Raw genomic sequence first — 15,325 nt, forward strand, 5'->3', positions numbered from 1 at the left:
AACACAACAGCATCTTCAACATGCCAGAATGAAACAAAGACAAAATACGAAAGCAATCTCCCGAAAAGGGCTCGTCAATTCACAAATAAATGAAATTAAATCATTTGAATGGAAGCAAATCTGAATATTCAGAGCTGACTGTAATTTGATGCACCTCTCAGTTTCAAAGAGGGGAAATATTTTGATTCAACTTCAAGCTGCTTCTCAACGTTTTTGGAATTTATTCCAGCACTTTTTGGACTTTGAGGTAAGATTGAGGCCAGCGGTGCTAAAAAGTTGCTCACAGGCACTAGTAGTGTTAATGACATCTTTAACAGAGACACAAAATATAATTAGTAACAGTCATTGTCAATAAATATAATGGATTCAAAAATACATACACTATATTGCCAAAAGTATTGGGTCGCCTGACCTTTCCGGCTTATGTGGTTCTTTTTCAAACTGTTACCACAACGCTCAATCGTACTGGACGTCTTTAGATGGCGCTATTATAAGATTTTGCATTCCCTTGAACCTGTAAACTCAAACCTGTTCCACTCTGTGCACAGTGTGAGCTCCTTGAAGATCTGGTTTACATGCTTTGGAGAGGAAGATCTTGCTGCTATAGAGCTCTGATCTCATCCCTACTGAATACTTTTGGGATGAATGTGAATGCTGACTGCACCCCAGGCCTTTTCACCTTCTCACCTACATCAGTACCTGCCTTTCGTAATACCCTTGTGGCTGATAAACACAAATATCCATAAGCAAACTCCAAAATCTAGTGGAACATCTTCCCAGAAGAGTGGAAGGAATTAAAAGAGCGAATTGGGACTAAATGTGGAATGTGATGCTCAAAAATCACATCTCTTTAAAAAATGGTTGCTGCCGGAGTTCTTTAGTTGATGGAAGAGACAAATTGCATAGTGAGCTTTCGCTAAACAAGCTAACAAAGCACAACAAAAGGCTAAACTGTTGACAGCCAAAAGAAACCATGCAGGAAAACTACAGAGAAGGCGAATGGGAAATAAGAAGGAGCATGAACACCGGAAGTGTATAGAAAGGCAGAGGAAATTGGAAGGGGGAAAAAGAAAACAATGAGAACAAAGAAAAAAATGAGAAGAAGTGACCAGCACTGAAGAATGGAGAGAATAGCGGATGGCAAACGGCGGCCGCTATCAGAGGGCATAGGATGAGATCAGTGGCAAAGGTCAGAAGTCAGAGAAGGGGCAGTAATTGAATCCTGACTGAGGTGGAAAAAAACGAGCGGTGTAGCTGCTGAGATTAGACCGGTCTCTTTTTTTCTCAATCACACACACACGTCTATCTGCCGCTCTATTTCCCACATGCTACATCACTAGGTCACTATCTTAAGAGGAAGGTGGAAGGAAGGTCTTAAAGGTTATAAGAGATGTTCTTGAGTGCCGTTGTCATCATCCGCTTTTCTGCAAGAACACACACACACACACACACACACACACACACACACACACTAATCTTTATGTATATTTAATAATATTAAAATGTGAACAAATTATAGATCATATTGTTATGGCCTTGACACTCACCACTTTTTAACACTCAAAGCAGATTCTGGAGTAAACGTGTAGAATCTCTATCGTCACGTGTAGAATCGCTGCCAAGGTGCACTGAAGCTGCTCTCGAAACTCGTGATGGTCCAACACCATCCTGGCACACTCCGTGTTGAAACCCTTTCAAAATCATTGGCTTATGTTTTAATATATAATAGTCTCTACTCATCATTTCTTGGATAGAAACTCATATACAAACCCGTTTTTATCCAATCAGATTTCAGCGGTCCTTTACGTGTTGCTATAAGTGTTGCCAGCGGCTATAAAGCCATACCATACCATACCATCTGAAGCTCTCGTTTTAACCATATAGGTTGCGATTTCTCTATTCCGAGTCCCACTTTTTTGGGGGGGGGGATGGGAATGCGCAGAAAGCACGGGGTCATTTTATAAGGTAAATATCGATGCTTCTGCTAGAGACGGCGTATGCCGGAGGTGCAGTTGTGGCTACAGTGAAAGGAGACTTGTTGGATTGCGGTCATTGGGTTTCCTGCTTTAGTATCGCCATTCATTCTCACTGCATGAGATTCCTGTCTGTGATGCAGCGCTCTGGTATACTGCGTTTCTGTAGAATATCGATTTCTATAGCTGTGGTGGCATAATGATGGTATTAAGAGGTGGACTGATTCAGACAGGACACCAGTGAAGGCTTAGGTGTGAAATAAAATACACTTGAATGACAATCTAAAACCTTGAAATGTAAAATGTCGGTAAATTGTTATTGGAAAGTTAGATACCTTATAATATGTCTATTATCGAAAAGTAATGGGGAGAAATAATCAACGCACAATGCCAGCACTGGTTATATACCTACGTTAGATACCTTTAGTACAATGTACTACTTTATGCAATATAGCTAATATACCAGACATTTTACCGAATGCCACAAATACACCGGCGCTCATTTTTACTGAAAGAATAGGTGCGATCTAATCCAAAAAAACGCAGAAACCTGTTTATTGTTTGGTGTTTTATAGTGTAAAGAGCCGAGGTGAACATGGAGGAGCAAGGACACGAATTAAAGCAGCAAATCGACGCTGGCTCGTAGAGCATTAATCGCGGAGCAGATAATTAACTACGGAATTGGTGTCCTGGAGTCTACCGATGGCGGCGCAAAAAAGCAGCGAACGCTCCGAACGCGTTCAACTTCGCGTAATTGCCTGCGATTCAGCCACTTCTAAAACCTCAAGAGATCCAGATATTGTTTACGGACTCGACCCTCACTGCCGATTACGGCCACTTAACCACTTCTGATTATCAGCGAGGTGTAAAAAACGAAAAAAAAAAAAAAAAAGCGTGCGATGCTCTGCGGTACATTTCAGCGCCGACGATCTGTCGGGCCGTACCATGGATGAAGAAGTCAAGATTTGTCGATGTAAAAGAATCTGTTAAACCCCCCACACACACACGTTAACAAAAACAAAAAAAAAAAACGGTTGCTGTGGAAACGGCGTGTAACCGCCTGAAGTCAAGCGAAAGCCCATTTCCAACCTGTGTTTATATTTAGACTATCGCTCACGGTGGGGGCTGCGTACCATAAACCTGCCGTAATCTTTCACCATACTGTACGAGTTTCGGAAAAGTGGCAGAGCAACGCAGAGTTTTAATGTATCCGCGCTATGAGTGTGTAGATCTATACTTCGGTGGGAGAGCTTGTATGTGTACGTGTATGTGTGTGTGTGTGCTCCATCGCAGATACTTGGCAGTGTCTGTGCACTCACTGCTTGGCACTGTTGAGGATTAGCATGCTTATCGGGGAGTCTCTGTTCTTTTACATATATTATCTGCCTGCGCGGATCATTCAGCTACTCCAAATCTTCGCATCTCAATCTACCACTGAAAAGCGCTCCATCTGTGCAATGCGCCTTTTTGTAACACACTTCATAATGCCAGATTTATCCCGTCGCACTAGCCGAGTGGTTTTTATCTTAAGCGAATCATAGCCGCATTAACCGAATGCTCGTCTGTGGTACCTTGGGGAATTCGGACGAATCTTTCTAGAGGTTGTTCAAGCAAACGGTTTATTTAAATGTGTAGATTTTATCGTGTGTGTGTGTCTGTATTAAGATAGAAACATAAACTGATATCAGATTTGATAATTATATGATTTCCATAAATTATACAACACTGAAGATTCGCGATTATAACAACTGTTTTTGTTCCTGGGTTGCCTTTTAGAGGATAAAAGCACCCCCAAAGGATTTTGAGATTTTAGGCCCTGAAAAACCAAAAAACAAGAAAGATTTTAATACTGCATTTGATGAAGAACAAAAGTATTGAGACACTCACTTTTCCAGACATATTTCCAAGACACACAATTGTATAGGGTGTCTTTGGATGCAGCAACATGAAATTTTCCCTTCACTTGAAACTAGGAGACCGAAGCCTGTTCCAGCATGACAATGCCCCTGTGTACAAAGCCAGCTCCATGAAAATATGCTTTGCATGGATTAGAGTGGAAGATTTCCTGCTATAGAGCTTTGACCCTCAACACTGACTGCACCCCAGGAACTCCTCAACTCACTAACATCAGTATCTGACTTCACTAACACTCTTCCCTTGTGTCTGAATGAGCACAAATCTCCACAAGCACACTCCAAAATCTAGAGGAACATCTTCCCAGAAGAGTGGAGGGAATTATAAGAGCAAGTTGGGACAAAATGTGGAATGCAAAGCTCAAAAAGCACATACCGTACTTATGACCACAAACAATTCTCAATATAATGTACCTTTTTAATAATGTGATGTGGAACTCTGTGACTCTTCTAAGGAATCTGGCTTGACCAGGATCTCTTGAGTCTTTAAAAACTTCAGGTTCTGGTGTACTAATGTCCAATTGAATGGAAGTCAAGATTCCATCTTCCATACTCGCCACTTATATGGTGATATCAAAATGTTGCCCTAAAACCTTGAAAAACTTGCTTTGACAGTCTTGCCCCTGGCGATCAATTCCAGATTCACAATGCCACGAATGTCAAAAAAGACGACGAGTTGTAGAGATGATGGGCTCTTCCACTGTGAAGACTCTTGCTTCCTCTCATGGTCGTACACGTGCACCCAAATTACGTTGCGAGTAATAATCCTCGACAGAAAGGACGGGTCGTCCACGGAACACTGACGGAGTTCTCGGCAGACGTCGACGCTGTGTTCCTTCTGCTCCTGGGTCAGCAGCATGGGGACAAACTTGACTACAGAAAATGCCGTACTCTCTTCTATTACTTAAGACAAAATGTTTGTGGTTCAGATTTAGTTGTTTTTTTACAGAACTAAGTTTTAACTTCTTGTAGTTAAATCTGACATTTTAAATATTAAAACTAAACCAGGCATCATAAGTACATTTTGACCGCCAAATCCTAATTTTCACACAGTATGGACTGAGAGGGCACATATATTTGTTAGACATTTGTTAGAAGCTCCTTATTCACAGCGACTAACATATAGCATTCATATAGATGAGCAGCTATGGGGTTAAGGGCCTTGCTCAGGGGCCCAGGGGCGGCTGATTGGTGTGAATAGGATATGAACTTACTGTACCACCATTGGATCCAATGCCTTAACCGCTAAGCTGCTAGCTAAGTGTTTGAAGATGGGTTTTTGGATCAGAGGCCGGCTCTAGCCAATAGGCAACACTTTGTTTGGTGACATTTCCCCCGGATTAAAAAAAAAGCCCCTAAAAGAGCCGAAATGTTTACTGAATTTGAGGTTAGGGTTTAATTTCAGTGTATAGCATAATATAATGTGTATTAATACTAATTAAAGATGAATACTTGGAAGTTTGGACACCAAAAATCCTTTCGGCTGATTGAAATACAATTCTTTGTTATGGAAACAATGTTGCTCCCATTACCAGCAATCAAAACCCATAACCGAGTCTCTACACGTGAGAAAGTTTGACTCGATGCCCTGTGTTCAGGCGATGTTGTGAGAGATGAGCAGCGGGCGATGTGTTTGTTTATGGCAGCAGGAGTCAGGGTTACACTGCTCACAGTGTTGTCGAACGTTAATGAACAGCGCGCGTGTCGCCAACAGCCTTCCCATAATAACTATAATCTGCGATCTCTGTGGGCTGAAGTACAGGCGCTGTACAATAAGACTGAGCTCAGGAAGCTCCACTGTTGGAATCTGAGTCATAAACATACGTCTGTGTTTCCCCTCAACTTGTTCTTTCTCTCTCGTTCTCTCTTGCTCTCAGTTTCTATATTATTAGTATTATTTATTTTCTTTTGGCCAAAGAACAAAGTTTGTGGACACCTGACCATGTTTGGTGCGTGTTTTTTATTTTGACGACCCTTTTCCACATTTAGTCTTCATTTACTTTAACCAGCAGTTTTCTGGGAAGATGTTCCACTAGATTTTGGAGCATGTTTGGCGGGATTTATTCGAACACAAGGGTGTTTGTAAAGTCAGGGACTGATGTACAATACAGACTCACACTCTTGGCATTCTCTTGATGAGCTTCAAGAGGTAGTCACCTGAAATGGTCTTCCAACAGTCTTGAAGGAGTTCCCCGAGAGATGCTTGGCACTTGTTGGCCCTTTTGCCTTCACTCTGCGGTCCAGCTCACCCCTAAACCATCTCGATTGGGTTCAGGTCCGGTGACTGTGGAGGCCAGGTCATCTGGCGCAGCACCCCATCACTCTCCTTCTTGGTCAAATAGCCCTTGATGCCTTCAGTGTGACTCTACAATTTTCATAGTCATGAAAATAAAGAAAACTCTTTGAATGAGAAGGTGTGTCCAAACTTTTGGTCTGTACTGTATGTATATTTGGGCTATGACATGGGCTTAAGTAAAAAAGTAGCCATTACTACTACCTGTTTTAGTGTCACGCTGGTAACTGGACCTCACGTCATATTAATATTAGGGCTGTCAATCGAGTAAAACATTTAATCGCAATTAAGCGAATGATTGTCATAAGTTAACTCACAATTAATTGCACATTTTAATCTGTTCTAAATGTACCTTCAATTAATACTTGGTTTTAAATACTCTAATCGACATGGGCATGGACAAAAATATAGATGATTTACGCAAATGTATGTTTATTTTTAGTGAACCATCCTTAACATAGAGCATGAAGACAAAATATAATTATAAATGTTAATTAAAGTAATTATGGTGGTTTAAATGACGTAAATCATCAGGAGGCCAAACGGAACCTTTGCTGTTTCCACACGGACGGTTAACGAGGTGATACCGGAAAAACTGTACCTCTAATTTTTATACGGATTAAATAATCAGAGAATATTTGTTTTCGATGTGATTCAGTTTATTTAAAAGCATTATTATTATGTCTGTAATGCAAGTATACAATAAGATTCAGGTTGTTTTATTTGTGTCTGTGAAAAGAGATGACAGAGATGGCAGATAGCGCCCCCTGCCTGTTTTTTTTATTTTTCAAATGCACAGCATTTTGTTGTTATTATCAATTATTATGAGTGTATGGAAATATGTCAAACAATCGAATGATGTATTGTTTTTATCTGTACGATCAATAAAAGTTAGTAATTTAAGTTTGTTTCTGTGTCAGAAGGAAAAAATGCCACAAAACGCGCCGGCGTGTTTGTCGACCCCAGAGGGTGAATTGTGCGCATCATGGCGAATTTTGGTGCTGATTTGAAACTTGCCGCATCAGAAAATGTTTACTGATTACTTTTTCGGTGGATTTTATTTATTTGTTCATATCTGAATAAAGAAAGCACCTCGTGAATAAACGTGTTTCGCTGAAGGTTTCAATTTCGCCACATTTATATTTATTTATTTCTATCTTTAATTAAAACGGTCAAACAGAAATGCGCTCTGCATTAATCGCGCGTTAATATTAGTGCCGTTCAAATGAATTTGCGCTATTTGACAGCCCTAATTAATATATTAATACAAAAACAGAATTTTTGTACCTAATGAATGCATCCAGGCTGAACATCTACCATACTGTATAGGACACAAGCAGAGAGAAGATGATGATCGGGTGATCAGGAATGTTTACATCACTGAGTCCCTCTGTCTTATCCACATTTACCCAAGACTTTTTGTTGCCCTCTGCCTGTTCATTCTAAGCTACAAAAATACAAAAACAGCTGTTGGCCAGAGTGCTGTACAGAATTTAAGCATATAATAAAATACAAAATACAAAAAATACAAAAGTCAACATAGGACACGGCAACAGATATTACACTAAAGTTATGCCAGTGCGCTTACTTATGATCGCAACAGTAAATAAATATGATTTAGGAAGAGACTTAAAATCAGCGTATGTTGGTGCAGTTCTTATATAGGGTGGCAACTTGTTCTATAACTGTGGAGCAGCCACGGAAAAGGCACGATCTCCTTTCGTGTCCTTGGAACAGTCAACTGAAGACTACTAGTTGAACGAAGTTCTCTAGAGACATTACATTGGAACAGAAGGAGATCAGAGATATAGGATGGAGCCAATCCATAGAGACCCTCATAAACAAACAGCAGTGTTTTAAAATGAATACGGAATTTAACTGGAAGCCAGTAAAGAGAGATCAACACTGGTGAAATATGTTCCCTCATCCTTGTTTGAGTTAACAATCGAGCAGCAGCATTTTGGACAAGTTGAAGACGAGACAATAGAGACTGTGAAACACCCAAGTACAGTACGTTACAATAGTCTAATCTGGATGACACTCAATAAGAAGAAAAAATATTGATCATTTTACCAAATAGATTAAAACTAAAGTAACAAGCCTGTATGTGGGTAAACCTACATTCAATATGAGTCCAATACTCTAAACGTATTGTTCAAATCAGATACTCGAAGGCTTTCTAAGTCATATTGGAATGGGTGACTTGTAATGAAGTAAGTTTTTGCAGTAAGGCATCTAGACCCTCTGTGTAAGTGGACGGTTCCTCAGGTTCCTCTCAGTCATTGTGCCCTGAAGTACTGGGCACTATGTTTTAAAAATGAGAACAGACCAAAATTGATGTTGTGGCATTTGTAATTGCTAGTGAGCAAAAAAAAAAAAAAAAAGAACTCCCAAAGTTGCAAAATGCCTCAGAATTTTTCAACAATACGCACAGTCAGCAATGCTGTGAAAAAAAACAACACTAAATTCGTGATACACAAACAACAAGGTGCCTGGATGTCTCGAAACACTAACTGCAAAAACACACCACCAAACAAAACACCACTTATCTATATTCTTTTACCTTAATATCACGTAATCACACATGACGGACCGACACTGAGGCGACAGGCCCAGTTAACAAACATGACCGAAAGAACACGATATGAAAAAAGGAAGAAAAAAAAAGGGAAAAAAAAGCACTCTAGAGAGCATGTGTTGAGCACACAGATTGCAAAGCCATCCTCGACGGAGAGAGAGAGAGAGAGAGAGAGAGAGAGAGAGAGAGAGAGAGAAAGAGAGAGAGAGAAAAGTCTCCCAAACTGATTATGACACCTCTCTTGCTAGCCCATCAGAGCCGCTAAAGCTAACGCTAGAATTCACAGGCACTGCATGTATCGGCGCAGAGCACATAGCTTCCACACACTCCTCTCCAGCACGATTAATTATGGCTCTTGAAACTACAAAAAAAAAAATGTCGCTCGTGGTTATGTCCTGTCTGTGCCCGGTTCAGAGCGGGATGATGACACTGACGCCATGCCTGGCCACGAAACAAAAATGACCCGTCACTGACACGTGTGATTGACGGAAAAAAGTGAAACTCGATCTTATATAATATAATATTAAGACAATAAAACAGTCTTCGATGCCTGGATGCATTGTCTAAATAAACCTTTCCTAGTAGTAGCAAGTCAAGGCAAAGTATTTCAAGATCAGGAAAACATTTTTTATCTTGGAATTGCCCCAAAATGCTTTGACACCCTTGGGTGGTGGTTCACGGTACGCCTGCGTTACGCCGGAGGTTCGCGTTGACGTATCTGGCGAGCAGATGAAGGCCGTGTGTGTGTGTGTGTGTGTGTGTGGAGGGGGGTGCTCACACCAGCCCACCCGTCTGACAAACGGCACCTTGCTGATGGGCGAGAAGAGAGAAAGGGAGAGAGAGCGTCAGGGAGCCCTCACGTCTCGCCGATATTCGGCCCGAGTCAAGACGTCAGAAACACCGGCACCAGCATTCACAGCTCGGCTCAGCCAAAAGCGAGGGGGAACAGATGGAGGCTTACAGAACATATAACGCATACATACATTTCTTACCAGGCTTCAAAACGCGTCCTTATTTAGCGACTAAAAACGAGACAGAACGAAGCAGCCTGTACTGTACAATAATTGTGAAAAAAATTGAAAAAAATGAAATGATTAAAAGAAATTTAACTGGAATCAATACACAGTATAAGAGGCTTCAAGTCAACGTGGGACTTTTTATTTTACAGGTATAAAAATGGATGCTAGCATGGCGGGACAATGCTCAGTTGTAAGTTACTAGTGTCCTATTAAAGGCAGGCAGCGCACATGTCGTGGGCCAATCCACAGACCGGTAATCAGTAGTGCACGAATTGAAACAAACCAAATGTACTTGAGGTAAAGTAAAGAGTTCTTTACTCCAGAAACAGTTCACAGTTTCGTTTAATTGAAAATACCAAATTATTTGCCTTCAACTGTACTTAAGTATTCAAAGTACTATAATTAGTATTATGACTATAATGTTCCTATTATCATTTTTATCACAAGACTCTTTGTTTAGTCAACTCAGTTTATGTGAAAAGACTCGAATGGTCAATTAATAGAATGAGATTAATAAGTTAACCACGGATTGATATCTATTTAAATGATCATGAGCCCAAAACGTTCTTTTCAACTACTTTAAAAAAGATTGTGCAAATTAGGCCACGGGTGTCGCGGAAAATCATTTATTTCTCTCTGAATGTTCTGCTTGCTGTTGATCTGACGCTGAACTGTACGTTGGTGATGAGTAGATACCACCAAGCGCCAATCAAAACGAGATAAAAACAGAGCGCGCGCCCGACTCTGATTGGTGGATTGCTGTGTGTTTGACCAGTTCGGTTTTAATCCACTTATAAATAAAAAAGAACGACTGATTTTGCAAAACGTTGTTGAGTAAAAAGTACGATATTGGACTTTGAAATGTAGTGAAGTAAAAGTCTCCCCAAATGGAAATACTTCCATACCACCCACCACTGTCTAAATCAAGATGGCAGACAACATTGCACACATGGAACAGCATGTGGTAATGAAGCTTCTTGTGAACGAAGGCATAGTACCAGCGGATATTCACAAGAAAACTTCAAGCGCAGTACGGTGATGAGATGCTACGATGCAGTAAGACATTTGGTGTAAATGACGATCCCGGTCGTGGTGGTTCCCTGGTGACAAAGTGAAGCAGGCAGTCCTAGGAGGGTTCAGGCGTACCATCTTTCTTCAGTTAAACGCTGGGATAAGTTTATAAATGTAGCAGTAGTTGTTGTAGTATGTCGAAAAATAAATGCAGTTTCCACTGCTTGGAATTTTCCTCTTTTATTTTATAAATTCAAAAGTATCAGTTTGACTTGAACACCCCTCGTATTTTGCCTAGCACTCGAGAACAAAACGGTACGCACGGTAAAACAAAGAACCGGCCCAGCTTCGTTAGCAAAATCCTCTCCGATCACATTCCCACGTTTATGCAAATGATTCCGCCGAAGCCGGCTTGCGGACCTGGGAGACTTGGAGAGGTCAGAAAGTGCAGTTTAGAGAAAAATATAAAAACATAATACAGAGACCAATAGATGAAGATGTATATGTTTATTCTTCTCTTCAACTGTAAAACTGATCAGTCTCAGATATCATAATTTTCAGATTTAAATACCGGACCTCGTGCTTGTCCGATCGTTAAAAGGTAACTCGTCACTTTTCAGGATGGGAGCTCAGTGGTTAAGGCCCTGGGTTACTGATCGGAAGGTCGGGGGTTTAAGCCCCGGTATCTCCAAGCTGCCACTCTTTGTGTTCCAGAGGTGCTGTAACATGGCTGACCCTGTGGTCTGATCACAGCTTTCCACTGGTATGTACAGTATATGTGACAAATAAAAACATCTTATTGTATCTTATCTTTTTTAGTCATATCAAAGGGTGGTGTAGTGTAGCTTAGTGGCCTTTGGATCGGAAGGTCACATGTTCAAATCCCAGCACCGCCACCAAGCTGCCACGGCAAAGCCTTTAACCCTCGACTGCTCAGTTAAAAATGACAGTCGCACTGGATAAGGGCATCTGCCAAATGCTATAAAATGTAAATGTTAGTCGCATGTGCGGATTTTTATGGGCCCTCAGTTGCTTTAAAGCACACACACACACACACACACACACACACACACACACACACACACACACACACACACACACACAAGCGAGGAAAGACAGTGCCAAAAATAGATCCGAGATTAAAAGGCCAACAAGGTGGAGAAAGCTTCAGAAAAAAAACAGAGTGAGGATGAAGATATATATAACTCTGTGTGCTTCGGCAGGAATAACGTCACAATGGTTCGCGTTATCAGTGCGAATGCAGATTTTATGGTCACTGGGTTGTACTTGTTTTCTTTTTTCTTCTTTTTTCTTTTTTTACACACAGTCTTTGTGTCCTCTACCCTGATAAAGATGCCACAAATAATGCAGACACTCAAGAACCCACCCTGAGCCACAACCCCATGAGGGACAACCGTCATTCACCCAAAACTGAGCCTCTTTCCAGAGCTGCACATCAGCAGGCCTCCTCCCGTCTCGCCTGTATTTAAACAGAGAACGCTGTTTTTGGATCATTACCTCAATGCCTTCAGTACGGAACTATATTTTGCTATGTAGAAGCTGATGTTTTGGGCTGTGTATTTATTTTTGTATCGAATTCGATGATTTCTTCTGTAGAGATTATTCACGTCCATATTTTGATATCTTTTCGTTCACTCAGTGGAATCAGTCTACGTAAGATTTATCTTTTCCAGAGAGACTTATTCATACAAATAAGCAGCAATGGGGTTAAGGGCCTTGCTCAGGGGCCCACGAGTGGCAGCTTGGTTTGGCTGGAATTTGAACTAAATGTTCTCAATGAATTTAAACTGATGGTTCTCGCTGAAGATTTTTTTCAGAGAAAAGCTAAAGTCTTTGGATTTATTCAGAACTAACAAAAATGTATAGAACGGTCAGGAGGTCTTATGGCCTACAATTTAATCAGGGTGACATTCATACTCTTGGTTCTTCTTGCCATTTGGATTGATTTCAATTTTGGTCACTAGCTGATGAATACAACAGTAAAAAAAAAAAAATGTACCAGAATATGAAAGTAAGTCAATGATCACAAAGTTATATAAAAACTAATCAATCTACGAACAATATAAATTCCGGCCCTCGCCTATAGTCACAGGGGAGGTGATAAGAGTTTGAATCCCAGCCACAACAAGCTGAGCCCCTGAGCAAGGCCATTAACCCCCATAGCTGCTTAGTTGAATTAATGAGATAAATGTAAGTCGCTCTGAATAAGGGCGTCTGACAAATGCTGTACATGTAAATGTAAATGTAGTCACAGAATCTGGGTAGTATAAAAAAAGATGGGGTTCGCCAATACTATTTCCTTTGCGGAGTGGCTCATTGTGAGGGAGCTTAGAAATTGAGACACGGCTTCTCTCTGTTGAAAGGCACCAGTTAAGGTGGTTTGGACCTCTGTCTATTTTGACTCCTGGACATTGCTTTGTGAATGAACATAAGACCCCAGGGCAGACTGAGGACTAGATAAAAAGATTGTATTGTTGCTTGCTGTTGTTTGTCCTGAGAGCCTCTGTGTATCCCTGTGAAGAAGCTGGGGGACGTAGCTAGAGAGTGGAAGGTATGGAAATGGATATATGAACGAATAGTTTGAAACACTGTGTGTGTACTGTATATGTATATATAAGCAGAGATTAAGCTGAAATATGTGAAATAATAATAATAGTGAAAAATTTGTCCTCAAAGTTATGTGTTAGAAGCAGGATAAAGACGACTAGATGACTCAGAGCATCTCCAAAACTGCAGCTCTTGTGGGGGGTTTCTATGTATGCAGTGGTCAGTATCTATCAAAAGTGGTTCAAGGAAGGAACAGTGGTGAACCGGTGGCAGGGTCATGGGCTGCCGAGGCTCATTGGTGCACAAGGGGAGCGAAGGCTGGACTATGTGGACGAGATATATATCCATATATGTATATAGAGCCATCCCACTTTTTTGTTGTACCAGCTATCTAAAATTGACATATACAAGAAAACGTACAACCCGGAGCCAGCTGACATGGACCTCTGTCTAGGTTGACTCCTGGGCATCTCTGGGAATGGAGATAAGACCCTAGGGTAGACAAAGGGCTAGATGAAACGATTATATCTCTTGCTTGCCCCTTCAGGTGGCAGGAGGTAGTGTAAGGTCTGGACATTTCTAAAAGGAAATGGATGGACGAAAGTATGAATGCATAGTAAAAAACATTGTGTACTTGAGTATTCGACTCATATTGAACATAGGCTCAAAGATGCACAAATCCACGACACCAAGATGCTTATGAAAAGCTAAAACACATTCGATTTGTGAGGTTTTAATTCCTAAAACTCAAATTAAATTATACACCTGTAACACTGCACGAACCAAGATCAACACAACAACCTCTTCAACATGCTAAAATAAAATAATATCAAACAAGTCAGTCAAAAAAAAAACAAGACTAAGTAGTAAAGCAATTCTTCAGAAAGTTACCTTCAATTAACAAATACATTTTTAGTATCATGTCACCAACCATCAGTATTCAATGGACAAATAAAATAAATCATTTTAGATGAAACATAACCAAATTTTCAGAGCTGTCTAATTTGATGCACCTCTCAGTTTAAGAGAGGTGTGATATTTTTATTTAACTTCAACCAAAGCTGGTTCTTAAAAATATATATATATTTCAGTCTTTTTTGGACTGAAAATGAGGCCGGCGGCGCTAAAAAGTCCTCCCAGGCAGCAGATGCGAGATGTGAGTATAAATGACATCAACATTCAACAGAGGTACAAATTGTAATTGGTAACGCTTATTGTCAAGTTAAATACAGTGAAGTAAAAAATATATATACTGAAGCATAAACGTAGTATATGGTGTATATTTGATACTCAGTAAAACTAGAAAGTAGCCAAAGAAATGACTTAAGTAACGGAATGAGGAACATTTACTCAAATACTTACTACAAATACAACTGGCAACCCAACATACAACCTGAATGGGTCTGGGTCACAATTCTGCTCGAACAAACTGCAAAGAGTAAACCGTAGCTCGTTTCAGTTCCAATGTTGCATGAATTCATTCACCAATGTTGAATTTTAGGAGACAGTAGGATAAAAATCCATACCTGTTATAGTATAGCTGCTATAGCAAAGAGTAACATTTTGATTTATTTTCAGTTTGTTTGTTTTTGTCTTTCTGTCGATTATGGACCATCTCAAGGTCAATCAAATGACTTATCGCCACTGAATATTTCATTTCACAAGCACGCAGGTTCGCAACGCTATCACTCTCCATCCTACAGCATGGATTTCTCGCATCTCTCTCATGTCTTACTTTCTTTCTAAAGGTCTCAGCAAACGCCTGAGGTCTGAAAAACTCACTGCGTTCTCTGGAACATCTGGGATCTGCTTCTCCGTTAAGGCAAGTTACGGGACAATAACCCTAGCCTGTTTTTTTTTTTTTTTTCGCAGAGAAAAAAAAAAGAAAAAACGTGTTTTTAAAAGCAGAGATTGAATACGTTCCACACAAAACACCAGAGAGGCCAGGATCAGCCTGGCGGCAAACACGA

At 40.5% G+C, this 15,325-nt stretch overlaps 1 protein-coding gene and 1 long non-coding RNA gene across 2 annotated transcripts in view; both read right to left on the bottom strand.

Annotated features, from left to right (window-relative positions):
• LOC124399455 (phosphatidylethanolamine-binding protein 4) overlaps positions 1–15,325 on the bottom strand; it is a 109,820-nt gene that overhangs the window by 72,312 nt on the left and 22,183 nt on the right. The gene's annotated exons all lie outside the window — the stretch shown is intronic.
• LOC124399456 lies at positions 7,473–15,184 on the bottom strand. Its single transcript, XR_006928236.1, has 3 exons — positions 14,882–15,184; positions 14,718–14,784; positions 7,473–7,626 (listed from the first exon to the last, which is right to left on the bottom strand). It is a non-coding gene; the product is annotated as an uncharacterized LOC124399456 (long non-coding RNA).

This window comes from Silurus meridionalis, chromosome 17, assembly GCF_014805685.1.
Source record: "Silurus meridionalis isolate SWU-2019-XX chromosome 17, ASM1480568v1, whole genome shotgun sequence".
NCBI classification, from domain to species: domain Eukaryota; kingdom Metazoa; phylum Chordata; class Actinopteri; order Siluriformes; family Siluridae; genus Silurus; species Silurus meridionalis.